This window comes from Zonotrichia leucophrys, chromosome 1 (assembly GCF_028769735.1).
Source record: "Zonotrichia leucophrys gambelii isolate GWCS_2022_RI chromosome 1, RI_Zleu_2.0, whole genome shotgun sequence".
Taxonomy (NCBI): domain Eukaryota; kingdom Metazoa; phylum Chordata; class Aves; order Passeriformes; family Passerellidae; genus Zonotrichia; species Zonotrichia leucophrys.
The window spans coordinates 31,996,171-32,011,967 of NC_088169.1; the positions used below are offsets into that span (position 1 = coordinate 31,996,171).

At 41.5% G+C, this 15,797-nt stretch overlaps 1 protein-coding gene across 6 annotated transcripts in view; it reads left to right on the forward strand.

Annotated features, from left to right (window-relative positions):
- The first annotated feature begins 2,122 nt into the window (after positions 1–2,122).
- The window catches only part of INPP4A (inositol polyphosphate-4-phosphatase type I A), a 109,889-nt gene continuing 96,214 nt past the window's right edge, over positions 2,123–15,797 (forward strand). For 2 of the 6 annotated variants that reach the window (XM_064711065.1, XM_064711103.1), the window contains exons 1-2: positions 2,146–2,209; positions 8,335–8,503. The gene's annotated coding sequence lies outside the window, so the exon portion shown is untranslated. Of the gene's footprint in view, positions 2,210–8,334; positions 8,504–15,797 lie in introns of all 6 variants that reach the window. The other 4 variants (XM_064711055.1, XM_064711092.1, XM_064711074.1 and 1 more) reach the window with 2 other exon arrangements.

The following is a 15,797-nucleotide window of genomic DNA, read 5'->3' on the forward strand; positions in this document are numbered from 1 at the left end:
GAAGTTTTGAACAGCATGCTTTATCATCTGTTCCAGAACTTCTCTCTGATGGCCCAGTTCTTGTGTCCAGCACTGTCAGGTGTTGGGTTGTCCACAAATACAACTGGCAGTGAGTTTATATGTGTGTACACACCTTTGAAGAAAATGTGAAATAATCTTATAGTTGGTAATGGTCCCAGAGCAGCTCTCTAAGTACTCTACTGAAATAAACTCCCCTCTATTTGTTTTATTACATATAGATTAGGAAAACATAATCTTACAAAAAAATTAGGTAAATAGAAAACCTCTCAAGCATATCCATTCCTACCCTGCTGGGTTTTCTTGTATTTTGCCCTGGGTAATTCAGACTGCTCTGCCCACAAATAACTTGGTGATTTTCCACATCCTCCAACACTGGTGCAGCGTAAGGCCCTTCTGGTCCCTTGGGTTTTAGTGCTCTTTTGATTCCCTGATACTAAATGAATATCAATAGTATCAAATGAACAAAATCAAATACTAAATGAATATCAATAGTAAACATTGTTCTTCCAGAGTCCTTGGTGGGGAGCTGTCCAAGTCTGCTGTTTACAAAGGTAGTACTTAGGTTGATGATGATTAGTAATGTCATCAGCTGCAAATAAACTCTGGGGTTTTTTTTCAGTCAAGATCTGTATTTAATTTGAAATGTGCTAGTGACAAGATCTACTTGCTTTCCAGTTTGTTCTCACCAAATATATTTAATGTTTTTATGCAAGGATATCTTTAAGTTTTCATGGTATGCAGAAGAACTCTTATTTTCTGTCTCTTTGTTGAAAAATGTGGCAGGGTTCATTAGCTTTATGCTAAATGATGGGCAAAGGTAAATGAGAAAAATTATGCATGTTTGACTATGCATTGAAAACAGCTCCTCTCTATAAATTCTGTGTGGTTTTGAAAGAGGGAGTCCTTCATGGCATTTCACCAATGACACACAGAAAGAAAAATTAAAAATTCAATCTGTCTCTCCTGGCTTCTCTATCCCAGTTCAGATTATACTGGGGACTTCAGCTGGCAGCTTCCAGCATGAAATTAAAATTCTTACACTAGAGCAGTATTGGGACTGGCTCAGCTGGTTCTTGGCAGTAGTCCTCTGCACAGACAACTGTGTTTGTGTCTCACTGATTCCCCACTTGAGTCTTTCCCCCTCACCTCTCTCCTGGGAGTTCCCCAAAGGTAACTTGTTAGTAACCTGTGCTTTCCTTGGCTTTTGTGCACCATGTAAAAATAACAGAATGTGCCAGAGCTGGACTTTGACCTCTTCCTACATTCTTTCAAATGGCTCTTAATGTTGCCTGAGCACTATAAATCCCTCATTGATAATAGTGGGGTACAGAAATTCGTTAAGAAATGGAACCAGCCTCCAGCTACACAGCAATTTCACCACATGCATGTGAGTGAGGCAGCTATCAAACAACTTCAGGTGTGGAGAAGGAAGGATGGATGGATGGATGGATGGATGGATGGATGGATGGATGGATGGATGGATGGATGGATGGATGGATGGAGGATACATGCTGAAATGTATCAGTGTGAGCAGCAAGACTAGGGAAGTAATTCTTCCCTTGTACTCCACACAGGTGAGGTCACACCTTGAGTGCTGTGTCCAATTTGGGTCCCTCAATTCAAGAAAAGCAATGATGTGCTGGAGCATGTCCAGAGAAGGGCAGTGGGGCTGGTGAAGGGTGTGTGTGGAGCACAAGTCCTGTGAGGAGCAGCTGAGGGAGCTGGGGCTGTTTAGCCTGGAGAAAAGGGGACTCAGGGGTGACCTCAGTGCTCTCTACAGCCACCAGAAAGGAGGCTGTAGCTGGGTGGGGGTCCGCCTCTACCCTCTGGCAACCAGCGACAGGACAAAAGGACGTAGTGATAAGCTGGGCATGGGGAAATTTAGTTTGGACACTAGGAAGAATTTCTTCTGTCTCCGGTGCTTAACTGCAGATGAAGATACAAGAGAATCCTAGTTTCTATATTTTTGGATCCTCCGGAGCCGGCGGGGACAGCCCGAAGCGCTGCCGTTCCAGCGCGGGCGAACGGGCGTGCGATGCCGGCCCGGCTGAGGCCGCAGGGGGCCGGGCCAGGGCCGGGGCGGGGCCGCCGCTCCCGGCGCCGTCAGAGCGGGCGGGCGCCGGAGCCGCTGGGGGCGCGGGGCCGGAGGCTGCCGCGGGGCGGTGCCCGGCGAGCCGCGGCTGCGGAGGTGAGCGATGGGCGCCGGCCGCGGAGCGGGGGCTGCGGGAGAGGGCACGGGCCGGGCGCCCAGCGCGGCGGGGTCGCGCGGCTGCGGCGGGAGGTGGCCCCGCGCCGGGCGGGCACGGCCGAGCCCCCATCTTGGGGAGGCCCTGCCCGCCCGGTTCGGCCGCCGGCGCTGTCACGGGCAGCGCTGCCGGCTCCGTCCGTGCGCGCTCGGCCCTCGGTCCCGAGCCGTGCCGGGCTCGGCGGTGCGCGGAAACGGCGTGTGTGGAAGGGACAGCGCGTAAACAGCCGCCGCCTCCGGGGGACGCGGGAGCGAGACAGCGAACACAGGGATGATGTTTAGCCTCCCCTAATTTATTACAGGCCGGGGTTCACGATTCCTTTCCCATGTTGAGAAGCCTTAAAAGGAAGCAGATTGTGTGTTTAATTTGGTGCATATTTCAGATTTTTGCCTGTTTATTGAGCTGGAATATGGTTGTGAAATATGGTAGAAATGCCTTTGCAGTACTGATGCACCATCATCTGTCTTATGTGGGTTTCGCGGAGCAGTGCTTAGAATGAACTTGAAGCTTTAGCCGAGTGGCATAGGTACCCCCGTACCATGAGTAAAATCAATCAATATATGCTGATCAGAGCCCAGTTTGGACTGCAGAGACACTAGAGGGGATTTTGCCTGCGTGGTCCAGCCCGGTGTTGACAGAAGCTCTCCATCCGCAGGCCGGTATCAGCCTTCTGCAGAAGCCTCTGCTGTTGAGCTTGTCTAGGCTGGCCGTAGAGACCCAGCTGGGAGGGTCTTGCTGGGTTACTTAAGCAACAGCGGCAGAGACTCATCTTTGTCTCTGCCCTCAAACTCTAGAAAACCCTGTTGTGGTGAAAACAAGATTACTTTGCAGTTTCCCACTGCAGAACTAATGTTTGGTAATGCTTTTCACAAAAGCTCTTAATTAAAAGCTTATTAAGTTTTTCTTCCTGCTTCTGAAGATCTTAATTCAGTGGACTGCCTTTCTTCTAGGAACTCAGAGAATGCAATATCTTGCCAATTTTTTCAAAAGTATCTCTGACTCTCTTATGCAAATGTTAGGTGGGAGCAAATGGCGGGGAGTGTATATGTATTTTTGGCAGGAACTTGACATTTAGTGTTCTTAAATTTAGAAGTTCTGGCGCTTTCAAACTTTGAGGTGGATGTGACCTCTTTTACTCACTGTTCCCTGCTGCAGTACTAAGTTGATAGCAAACATGATTTCAGTGCTGCTTTCAAGTATCTGTATCCAGGCTGTATATATTTTGCTAGATACATTTGATTCTGATTTAATATATTTTTAATGAACTAATTTTAACTTAATCTGTAGTGGGTGGTATCTTGCAGGCAGCCATGGAGAAACAAAGAACCCTGCCAAAGTGTGGCAAAAGAACCATGTGATCTTCAGAGGGTGTTGGGCTCGCTTATTGAAGACAGTGATGACACCTCTGCAGGAAATTTCTTATTTTACATCTGTCTAATTTGCTGTCAGTTGAGACTGAGGGCTGTACCCCTTCTCAGGTAGCAGAACTTTCAGTCTTAAGGTCTCAGATATATTGAGGGTTGGATGTCATTAATCATCTCTTAGACCTGTACTAGTTCAGTCTGTTTGTACAGATGCTGTATTAAATGGAGGTTCTCCCTGTGAACTGACTGCTAGGAGAAATGACTGCTTTGTTTCCTATATGTTCTGGTTCCTTACTCTCTGTATTATTTTACTAGAATTAGGAAGGAAAATGAGAAGGCCGAGGATCCCCTTTCAGTTCTTGTTTCCTTGTCAAGATTTAATTCAGGCTTCTGGGCTGTGCTCTGCTACGGCAAATTTTAATTGCCCAGTTGCTAGTGTGTAAGATGCACTGTTAGAATATAATACCTTTAAGACCCCCTTTGTAGATATCTCTGTTGGAAAAAAAAACATTTTTTGACTGGATATGAAGAGCAATTGCCTTGCTTGGACATGAAATTTGAAACCTCTACCTGTTGTATTTGAAGAGAGATGGGAGATCAAATAATACAGGCAGCACAGCTCAGAGCTCTGTCTTACACGTTCTTTGCTTCTGCTTACCACTTCCCTTCCTGTTTCTTGTCTGATAAACTGAATTTCCTCTCCATTGTTGGATTATCTACCTAAATCTCAAACAGACATCCTTTCCAGAAACATTGTTGTTGAAAATGTTGTTGACCTTGAAAGAAGAAAGCTTTAGGGTGTATCTACATCATGCACGTCTATCAGGCAGATAGGCACAGCCTCAAAAGTAGTTAAATCACACCTATTGCTGCTTTATCTAATACCATAAACTCTTTCCTACAGATGAAGTTGATTCTTCTGGCTCTCAGATAGAAGGAAGCATTTCCCTTTTCTCCTTCACAGGCACCTCCTGCTACTGCTGCCTTCCTTCCTTTGCTTCCCGTGTTCTGTTCTCTGCAGTCCTTTGCTTGCTGTGAGAAGTGTCACCACAGGCTGGTGGCACCTGAGGCAAAGCTATGCCACAATCAAGACAAAGCAGGTTGACAATGAGGAGCAAATCAATTGAAGTACAGAAAATGTCAGGAACATTGTAAATTCAAGACATTTCTGAGAGGAGGGCATGTGTCTTGACTGCACAGGGGAGTGGTAGGGCCATATTCTTTGTGGTTTGTATTGTACACGGTAAGGGAGGTATCCAGGAGATAAGGCAAGGCAAACACTCCAGGCTTTCCTGGCAATTACTGCTCTTTTTTCCCTGTACCATAAAGTTAATGATGTTGTCTGAGCCAACACAGATGGGCATTGTTTTGTCAGCACATCAATCCAGCCACTTTGGTCTCTCACAGAGGAAAGGCAGGTGCCAGTACTACAGAAATATGTTAGCATTTCCTGAAAACAGTATTTGAAGCTTTCAGTAAAGTATGTTCACTCAGCTAGAGGACTGTTTCTGGACTTCCACTGAGTGTAAAATTCTTGAATTTATGATTATTTAACCAAATATGCAATAAATCGTGAACTGAGAAATTGAAGTACCAAGGTACATCCTAACTTAGCTAAAACCATCTTGATGATATATGAGAGAGTAATGTAGTTTTTCCCCATATTTCCAGGCAAGTTGAGATCTTGACCTTAGGTGAGGGAGTGTTTCTGTCCAGCTTGTAGAATGTGACCAAGGATTTCTCTGCAACAGAGATTTGTAAATGTGTGTCAGTATTCACTGAAAGTACTCATTATGTACAGCAGTGAGATACTGCTAAGACCTTGTATGAAACCAGCATGCTATTTTCAGAAAAAAAATTGACATTCTTGAGCTGTTACATTTAGACCTGGCCCACTTGTGCCCTTCAATGTTCTTGTATATCTCACAAATGGCTGCATCTTGTTTGTTCATGTGCTGCTGTGGTGTGCTGACAGAGAAGCCTGTTGTGTATGAGTTGCTTCTCTCTAAATACAGCTGTGTTCTTCCAGTTTGCTGCAGACGGAGCAGATTAGCTCCTTGTGAAGGAGGTAACCAAGTGAGGTGAAAGGGAATAGCATAGGAGAAAAGGAGTGGGGATATAGAGGAGGGAATTTGAAGGGAAATGAGTGTAGAGGATAAGACAGTACAGGAAGACAGGAAGGAGGACAGATAGAGGTAGGAAAAAATTATCCAGTATCTTTCTCATCAAGGTTTTGTAGCATTTTCCAGTGGAGCACTTTGGAGCTGTAATTTCTGAAAAAAATCTGGAAGTATCCCAAACCTGTAGCTCTAGCTGGGGTGTGCTTGGGGGGGATTCAACAGCAGGGGCTGGGCTTCCCTGGCAAATACATCCTAAATCTTCTGAGCATGTGGGAAGCAAATGGGGCTGTGTCACTGCGAGTGAGAGCCTGCAGACAGAGGCCTGCTACAAGGTTTGTGCACTGCTAACTCCCATTGCTAGGTGAGATGTTTTAGAGCTGTTGGGGCCATCAGCTCTCACAAGCACGGGTATTTTAATCTTCCTTAACAAAGTAATATGTGTTATCATGCATCTAAACTTTTAGAAAAATAACTATTCTTCCCACAGTATGACTAATTACAGGAAGCATGTATGTACAGATGTTGCAAATCTTTGGAAACAGCACACTTCAATTCCTTGGGATAGTTTATAGTTAAGGTACCTCGCTGCAATGTTGCAAACTGTGCAGAATCCTGCAACTATAGCCAGTTCCTGTGAATGCCTCTGCACATGCTCAGTTCCCACCTTTTATGCAAGGCCTGAGCAGCCCAGATTAACTCTGTGCTTGAAAAACTGTTTTACCTGGCTCTACCCTGTTGTATCACTGAGTTTTCTCTAACTTCCTTCCAGCAAAATGAAATGTGATTAGAAGGAATTTGATACCTGGATTTTCTCCTTGCCATGAGTAGAACAAGGCTCCAAGGTGGAAATTACTGGGAGTGGAGACAGAGAGATTTGATGAGAATTTGTTTTTCCACTCATTCTCTGTTGTTAAATCTAATGTGTTGAAATGCAGTGCTGGGTTTACTGTTAAGGTTGCACATTGGATCTTTCTATAATTCCTGTTTGTGTTTGGTTCAAATCCTAACCCTTGGCAGTCTGAAGCTTGGATTCAAACTTAAGAAGAATTTTTAAAAGATTGTCCAGTCTTTAAGAGTGATAATAAGACTTCAGAATGAAATGCATTGTATCAGGTATTTTAAAAATACTTGGCCTGCTTGGAGTCTCTTCTGTTCTTTTTCCAGCTCTTTCTCTACATTTTCTCTGTGATGACCAGTGTTAAGAGAATAATTTTTCATAGTTTGCTCTGCCTCTAATTTTTCACAGTGCTCTTTCAAAAACCAACCTGTGGAGTGGGGATGGTGTTTGTGTTGTGCTGAATAGAGTAGCTATTGATCTCTAAAAATGTCTAAAGATTTAAATTTTTTTAGTTTTCCCCCTTGCCCACCTACATTTTGTCTTGCCAGTAACAATTCTTTTGATCATGTAGCTGCTTTTTACATTCATTAGGCTGGAAACTACTGCCTCCCACAGCAGGGCAGGTGGAATGAAGTGCGTCCCTACGCTTCAGCAACTTTAGTACAAAGTTCAGTGGCTTGATTTAAAATGTTGGCTTGACATTTCTGAAGAGTGTTCACTAGATCTGGTCCATTGACTTTGCTTGGGAGACTGTAAACTTGAACAGAAGTGTGGTAATATGTTCAGTCACCAGAGCTACTTGCCGAGCTCTTAGTGCCATTTTTCTGTTATATTTTTTACCAGAAAGTGCTAAATGCTAGTGCGCTGTTAATTCTGATGACAGTTCTGTAAATATTAAAAGTTAGTGTACATTGTATAATTTCTTTTTTAAAAGGTTCTCACATATTGTCTTGTAGAAGATGCTACACATAAAATGTAAAATCTGGCATAAGTCTTCCTGTCCAAGTCCAGAAGTCTGTAGAGCATTTCTATTTTTGAGAATGGACATTATCTGCACAAGAGAATTATCTCATGGCTATCTTATCCCTTCCAGGTTTTATGAGTCACTTTTTAAAGTTCAAAATTGTACGGTATCACACAGACAGTTACAGCAACAATTAATATGATACCAGTAGCTGATAATTTTGGTTGAAAAGCCTTATATATATTTTTAAATATATGTATGTTTAAAAGATGGTGTCACAGCTAGAAGCTGGAAGCTTTTGGCCTGTGACATTTAACTCCCTGTAGACTCACAAACTTGCTTTGTTGTCCAGTCCCATATTTCTGTGAGCATGGATGAACATGGTCCGCGAGGTTTTGCAGGGATCATAACTTCTACTCCCAAAGTGTGGGTGGACCACCCATCATTATTTCTGAGACTGGGAGAGCTGTTTGGAACTGATTCCCTGCCATAATGGAAAGCAAGGCTGCTCCATATAAACATGACAGTTCAGAGGCATGAATAGAGCATTTTAAACTGCAAATGACCCACACTGCTGTCAAAAGAGCTGTCTTGAAAGAGCAATCTATGTAACCACAGTTTAGCCTTGTGGATTCCAATTATGCTAAGTCTTTAGTTAGATGATCTACTTTTCTCTTGTTGTGTTTAGTGCACAGGAGGGGCCTAATCTGGGGATGAACTGTTCTGATGGGGATGAACTCACTGTGACTATCAGTGAGTGTAACAGCTTTATTTGTTGCAGAAATTGGAAGTTGTACAGCCTTCAAAGCAAGAGATTAAAGGAAGAGGAGGACAAAATTGTTTTTTTAATTGAGAGCTGCATCCTTACAGAGGCCTGTGACACAACCCTACCACTCCTCAGAGTTTCTGTGTGGTGCAAGGCAAGTCTGAACATTTCCCTTTTGTCATTGGTTAGTACAATATTTCTCAGATTTTGTGTGCCTGATTTAAGATCTGGTTTCAGTTTCATATAACATCTAAGCCCTCCCATATATTACTGCATATATTATGTAAAAGTCTGTATATTTCCAATGTTGAATCGTGAGTGTCTTGGTTTGGACACCCAAGCTAGTTGGTTCTTTAATCTTTCTGCAGAAGCTGGCTGGTTCTCTCTGGAAATCTGTGTCCAGTATCTCTCCCATTCTCAGAGATGGTTCCCAGCCTCCTTGCACTAGTATAGACTGGTCCCTTTGGTTATTCTCCTACTTGTCCCATCTCTTTGGTCTGCCTGTTTTTGGCAATTTCCCAGCTCTTTACTGCAAAAATTCCTCTCAGCCAAGTTGTTTCTGACTTTATTTCTGGCTCCAAACATCAGTTCTGGTCTTCTGACAACTTGCCAGTATTGCTCTTCAGTTACTTTTTCTGTTCCTTTGGTTTGGCCATTTTTACCTGTGTTTTCCAATTTGATATTTCTTTCTTATCCCTCAAGGCTTGTTGTAGAAATACAGTTCCTGTTGGCCAAGTTCAATATTTAGCCAAATGTTGAATGATTATTATAAGGAACTGTCTTCTGAACCTCTTGGGGTGCCCGAAAGGCAGTGCATGTGCAAATATAATTCCTGTGGAAATCAAAAGTACTCATTCTTTTGGCATCTTTGGAGATTTTAGTTGTGAATTAACCTCTACTGGATCTGTGTTTACTGTGACTTTTTAAAGAATTACAATAGAAAGGAAATACTTAAAGTTGGTTGTTTTTGCTTTCTTTTCGTATTATGCAAAATGTTTTTTCTTTAGACCCTACTCTTGGTAGCAACTGAACTGTTTGAGCTGAAACTGATGATTGTTCTTTAAAAACCAGTCTGAGACAAACACTCAGCATGAAAAATTTCTGGGCACACACTTGGGGAAAATGTAAGCAAGTGAAAAGAATAGTCTTTTAAGAAGTGATGTTAAGCAGGCATAGTTACAGGCTCAGATGCTACTGGTCCCACCTTCTGCTTGCTCCTCTTGTGCTGAACAAATAGAAAGTGCTTTACAAACTGTTCATTCACTTCATGGGAGCCTGTGTATCCCAGCTGTTGTTCAGTGGCATGGCAGTGTAATGTTTGACATGCAATTGCATATCAGAGGTTTTTAAAATAGTGTGGGACTAGTGATGGCATTTAAGTGACTTGGCCATTAGAAAAATGGGGAAATCTTGTGTTAAGGAGGAACTGCTTTCACTGTAAACAGAATTTCCTTCTCTTCCCCTTTAGGTAAGAATAGTGGGAATGTTAAAGTGCACCTTTGCTTTGATCTCTAGCAAAACCCTTTCTCTTCCCAAGCAATGTACCTTTTCTCAAACAACCATGAGGAAACAGTTGTTGAGCAATAATGCAAAATGTATGGTTGCTTCCATCTAAGTTGTCAGCATTACTTAGAGTGTTTCATTGCTAGTAATAGACACACTTCATCTTACAAAGTTTGTAAGACTTGAGAAAACTACATATGCTCTGATTGAATCTTTTCTACAATATGTTTCTTTTGGCAAGAACAGATTACCCAAGAATACATGTTCCTGTTAGTTTGACCTAGTCTATATTTTAGTGGAATTACCCTTTCCGAGAAGTATCAGTAAGAACTATATTTCTGCTAGAAATACTGGTGGCTGTGGTAGCAGTGCTAGTGACACAGACATCCAGCATGAACTATGGATTTAGAGCTTCACTTGATCTAGAGAGAGATCTCAAGTTCTCACTTTTATTGCTCTGTCATGGTGTTTTGAAATGTTCTGTACTTAATATATGAATGGCAGGTTAGAGTTCTGTGTTCCCAAGAGGCTTTCAAGCTGGAACCAAGCAATCTTTTATGACCAGAAGATTGTATAATCTATAGAAAGAAAACACAGCAAAATACAGTCAGCCAAGAGGAGTTTCAGGAACAGCAGAATTTCAGGTGACACACAGCATGCTATTTTACTATTTTTAATGGAGAGCTCCACTTGGCATGCCTTTTGTAATTCCACTGTTCCTGGAGCTGTAGGCTTTGTGGTTTTCTCAACCATAACCCTAAGGGTAACCCTAACCCCAAGTGGAGCAGTAAATGCAGCCTTTTGCTGAGGCCAAGGTTCCCAGCACTTGGGTGGTGCCAAGGAAAATTATGTGAAGGGAGCAATGTTGTGGCAGTGCCGTGCTCCCCTTGGTCTGATGCTCCCCCTCTGAGACCTGCTGCTGAGATTTATAAATTAGAGCTTGTGAACAGCTGGTATAATTTAAACTGTGAGATCTGAGGATGGGAGGAACCAAGAAATGCTAAAAATCCATCTATTTTCTTACCCTTTTTTGTTTGTTTGTGTGTTTGTTTATTTATTGTTTAGCATTCTGGTTAGAGAGCCCTTGATATGTTCCTCTAGGGAGGATAACATTATGTGGCTCTGGAAGGAGGAAAGCTTCAGTTTACCTAAAATGTTGCAAGAGCTTGGGAATAAAAAAAAGCAAATAAAAGTGTTGCTTCTGTAAGTAGAAGGGAAAAGTGTTACTTCTATAAGTAGAAAGAAAATGGGATTTTTTTTTTCAATGACCCCGTTTTTGTCATTGCTACAGTTATGATTCCACATTGGGATTAGACATGAATTTGAATCAGTTGAAACAAGGAAGCTGTGAAAGTGGCAAGAGCTATATGCCTGAACAGAAAGGGTACTTGCAGAGCACAAGCTGAGAGGCATGGTCTGCCTGTGAAAGTTTGGCAGGATTATATATGAGTTCTAGGCTCACTCACTTTAAAAGACCTTGGTGTTAGTTTATGGATAATATAGGGAAAATATAATTTATCTGTCATTTTGATGATATTGCTGGGACGGACGTAATGGAAGACACTCTAGAATTGTGATTGAAGATCAGGAGAACATAAAGAGCTGCAAGAAGGAAGACTTGAAAAAACAAAAATAAAAAATCACCAAAACAACCCTCTAAAAAGATTTTAAAAAGAAAAATAAAGGAAGGAGAACTATGAGAGAATTTTGGTACTAGGAATTAACAGAATTAGCAGTCAGAAAGTGAAAGTACACAAAAGTTTAGAAGTTGGGAGAATTGCATTTCTCAGAAAGAAAATGAAAGGAGAAGCAGCTCTCTGCACAATAAATTTTAAAAATACTGAAATAATGCTTTATTTCAGTACTTCAAGGTACTGTGCAAATTAGAAGGTCCAGTATAGAGGCTGTGTAGAATTTTTAAATTATAAGAATTTGTTCTACTTCCAAAACTAGCACACTAAAGCATAAAAGGAAGAAAGAAAACTTAGAAGTGAAGCATGAGGTTCCCATGCTGACTACTATAGATACCTAAATCAAAGAAAACCATTAATTTTAGCTGATGCATATAAAAATAGTATTTCAGTTTACATGGTTATCCAAAAATATTCTCAGCTACTTTGATTTTAGTGACAGTGATTACTAATATGAAAACTTCTTTAATGGCTACCCTGTGGGTAGAAGGAAGTATGCAAATGTAATTAATTTCCAGAGAGGAAGAAAGATGAGTAAAAAATAAAGCTATGGTTGATAGCTACCTATGTCTTCAATGAGACATTGGCATCAAATTCTGTATCTCATCTTTGCTGCTTCCATCAGCTGCAAGATACATACCACTTTAGACTCTTTTGGTGTAAATAAATAGCTTTTTGCTTTGACAGGGTCCTTTGTAAGGCTGTTTGTCAAGGTGAAACCCTTGTGGCTGGAAGTTTGTGTTGAAGCTGGGAGTTTGATGCATTACTAAAATGTTGGCTTGTAATCCTTCCTGTCAGGTAACTCTGAGTCCCATGGCATGTGGGATATAAAGGGTTTTTTGTTTCCTACTGAACCAAAGTTGAGTAACATCCCACAGGAAATAAACAGTTCTGTCCTCCTGGGGGCTGGGCAGCATGAGAGGTGGTTCTAGTCAGCCTCTGTCTCTGAAGAGCTGCTTGCTGACCTTCCAAAGGCCAAACCTTCCCAAGCTGGCAAATGGAAGTCAGTCCCCTTCCCCATCCCATCACCTGCCTCCCTGTTTGCCTTTGAACAGCTGTTGTACCCTTTTACAAGGTGAATGGGTGTGTGTGTTGGTTAACAGGGTTTAAATGCAGTGGGCAGGTGGGTAGCTCAGATAAAAGCTTTTTTTTTTTTTAGTTTGCTTTGTTTAGTGGAGGTACTTTCTAATAGTCTTGCATTTATCTGAGATTATTGTTTGCTGACAAGAGTGGAGGATGATAGAATAGTGCAGGATATATTTGTGCTCTCCTGTTGTGTTGTGTGTGGCTGGAAATAACCTGGGTGTAGACCGAGTTTTCTCCTAAAAGATGTATTGAACACAGCTGAGAGCAGGCACTGTGAATAAGGTCATGGGTGCATAGGTTGAAAATGAAGATAAAGCCACATGTTTCCTTCCTACATTGCATAGTTTTGTTGGGTTGTTTTACATGTTTTTGGGAATTCCTTTGAATATTCTTCAATAAGATTTAGTGAAGTTTTCTGGGAGAAAAAGGAACTGCACCTCTATGTGTATATAGAATGTGCTTACATTTACCCAAATACCAGCACAATTGATAACTCTTGTCTTCTTCTGGCAGCCCAGCTAAAGCCATTTTCCATGTTACCTTTCAGGCACATTCTGCTCTTTTCTATCTGATTTTTACACAAAGAAACTCCACCATATGCTGTTTAGACCTGTTACTCTGTGTCTGTGTGGTTGAAATGCTAAAAAAAGTCCCTTCCCAGAGACCTCCTGTGGTATTCACACTTGAAAGTGATATTTTGGTACTGATGAGTGTGTATGACATTGCATTTATCAGATACTGAATTCCTCTGCAACACTCAGCGTTGGGTTCTAGCAGGGGTGGAAATGAAGGCAGAGTTTAGGCTCAAGAGGGGTGTTCCTGGCAGTAATGATCAGTGGGGAAATCCTTGAAATGACAGACATAATGAGTAAATGTGGTAAGATGAGTAGTAGGGAAGCAGTCTCCTTTCTGAACAGGAGGGGCATTAAGCTGGAGTAGGAGCTCTGTGATGTCCCCATGAACATGATTTTTACTAGAAAACATGATGGTGGGTGATGGGATGGACATGCAACACATTGGAAGGCTTTGGAAATAAGATACTGTCATTTGTTTGCACTGCCAGGCTGACTGGCCTATTGTTCCTCTGGAAAGGATTTGCTAAGAACTGTGTGAAAATCTTACAGATGAAGGCATAGCCCCATGTAGCAGCAGCAGTCTCCCTGTTGGAGATGGAATTCTCTGTTATAACTGCTGGAATCTGAAATCTCTTGCTGTTCGACCTCCAGGCTTTCACTGAATTTCCATATCCAGAGCACTGGATGTTGACTTTCAGATGGAAGTGGAGACAAGTTCTCTCACAAAGAGTCACAGAAAATCTGCTGCTGTCTGCACCTTCCATTTGCTGATAACACAGCTTTTAATATCGTGCTCCTAATTAACTTGATACCCTGCTTCCATTTCTTGGTGCCTGAAGAATGCCTGAAGCAAAGTGGATTTGCTGCTGTCATTGGAGAACTGATTTCAGGCAACCTTAAAAGGAGAGAGGAGGGTGGGGGAGAAACACTGTTGCAGTTTGATAACATATTTAAATTATTATTTTTATATAATAATTATAATTGGAAGAAGGTATTTTTGTATCAAAATCAGTTGTCTTCTATATTTTTGTTGAAGTCTTATTTTTTAATCTGTTGTTAATGTAAAAGGCAACACTTGAGATGGCATTACACAGTGTCTATTTTTAATGCTGGAATTTTATCCTCTCAGAAACAGGGTATTTGCTTAATCATACCCTGTTGGATCTTATCTTCTTTTCCCACCCATCCTTTTTACCCATAGTTCAAATGGCTGGCTGAATATCTGTTCTTTGGATGCATCAGCATGAAATTTTGCAGATGACCACCTGTCTTGATACATGTGAAGCTGTGATCACAGTTTTCTAAACAGTGCCAGAGATGCTGAATTGTGTTTGCAGTACTGCCAAATCATTTTAATTATCTTGACTGAAAAAAAAAGATGGCATAAATCCCGCTTTACTAATGTGCTTCTGTGAGTCATTAGCAGTGGTTATCTAGATGTGATTGCAAAAGATAGTTTTTACCAACACAAATGGGCCAGGGCAGGGCAACAAGGGAACTGCTGTGGTGTAGCTTAGAGTCATTTTTATGTTTTTGGACATGTAGGAGAAGAAACTTCTCGTGTATTTTGTTCCCCATAGTACTTTGTAGCTGGGATCTGGACTGCCATGCTGTGATATCTACTAATCAGACATGACAGTAATGTCTGTTGTGTAAAATGATTGCTGCTGCATAAAGTAAACATACATCCTGTGCTTTGACTTTGGGAAAGTTTTGTATTTCTGTGTATTTTTATTTTGTTGTGCTGTAAAACTTTGGGTTTCATTTCAAATGGTGAGTTTGCTCAGATCTTTCTTTTCCCTAGAGAATTCTAAATTTAATTAAATGTATTTCACTGTATGATGTGATTTTTTTTTTCTTTTTTTCTTTCAACCATCATCCCTTTTTAAGTAAAGACCACAAAACTAATTTCATATTTTTGGATTCCCACATCTATTTATGGCCACTTGCATCGTGGGGGAAAAATGCACCACGACTCACAGGAGGGTGACATAGAAGGCTAAATGTGGCTGTTGGCTGCTGAGGGTTCCAGTCCTTTTAGAATATCCCAAGAAACAGTACAAGCAGAAACTTCACAAATAGCTCTTTGGGTTTTGGGGTGGTTTTGTTTATGCTTTGGTACAAGTCACCACCTGGTTTAGAATCTGCAGGCTTTGCTTTCCTTTGTTGTCATTGGTTTTCTCCAAGGAATTGCTGGTAGAAGGGGTGAGTGGCCAGAACCCAGAGATGTGAGGTGTAATGCAGTTGCTGGTTGTTACAGTGCAATCAATAATGATGTTGCTTTGGAAAAAAGTATGTGTTCTTTCCCAGGCAGGGTGAATGTAGGCTTTGAGATGAAGAATTTTCTTAACGCTTGAGAAATTAAAATCTGTGCTTACTTATTGCTCAAGGAAAACAAAGTCTAAAAACAGAAACAACTCGTGATGGTAAATTATTTTGCTAGACAGAGTTGTTGCTACCCTTGAAATTGGCTTTTAATTTCAGAGAAATAGAATACCATTGGTAGCTGTCTCTTACATAGTGTGTTATTCAGGAGCTCTCCAAAAACAATGAAAAGGCCAATGAAAATATTATGCAGGTTTTTTTCTTTTTGACATATTGGCCACTTTCCTCTTTCAATTTG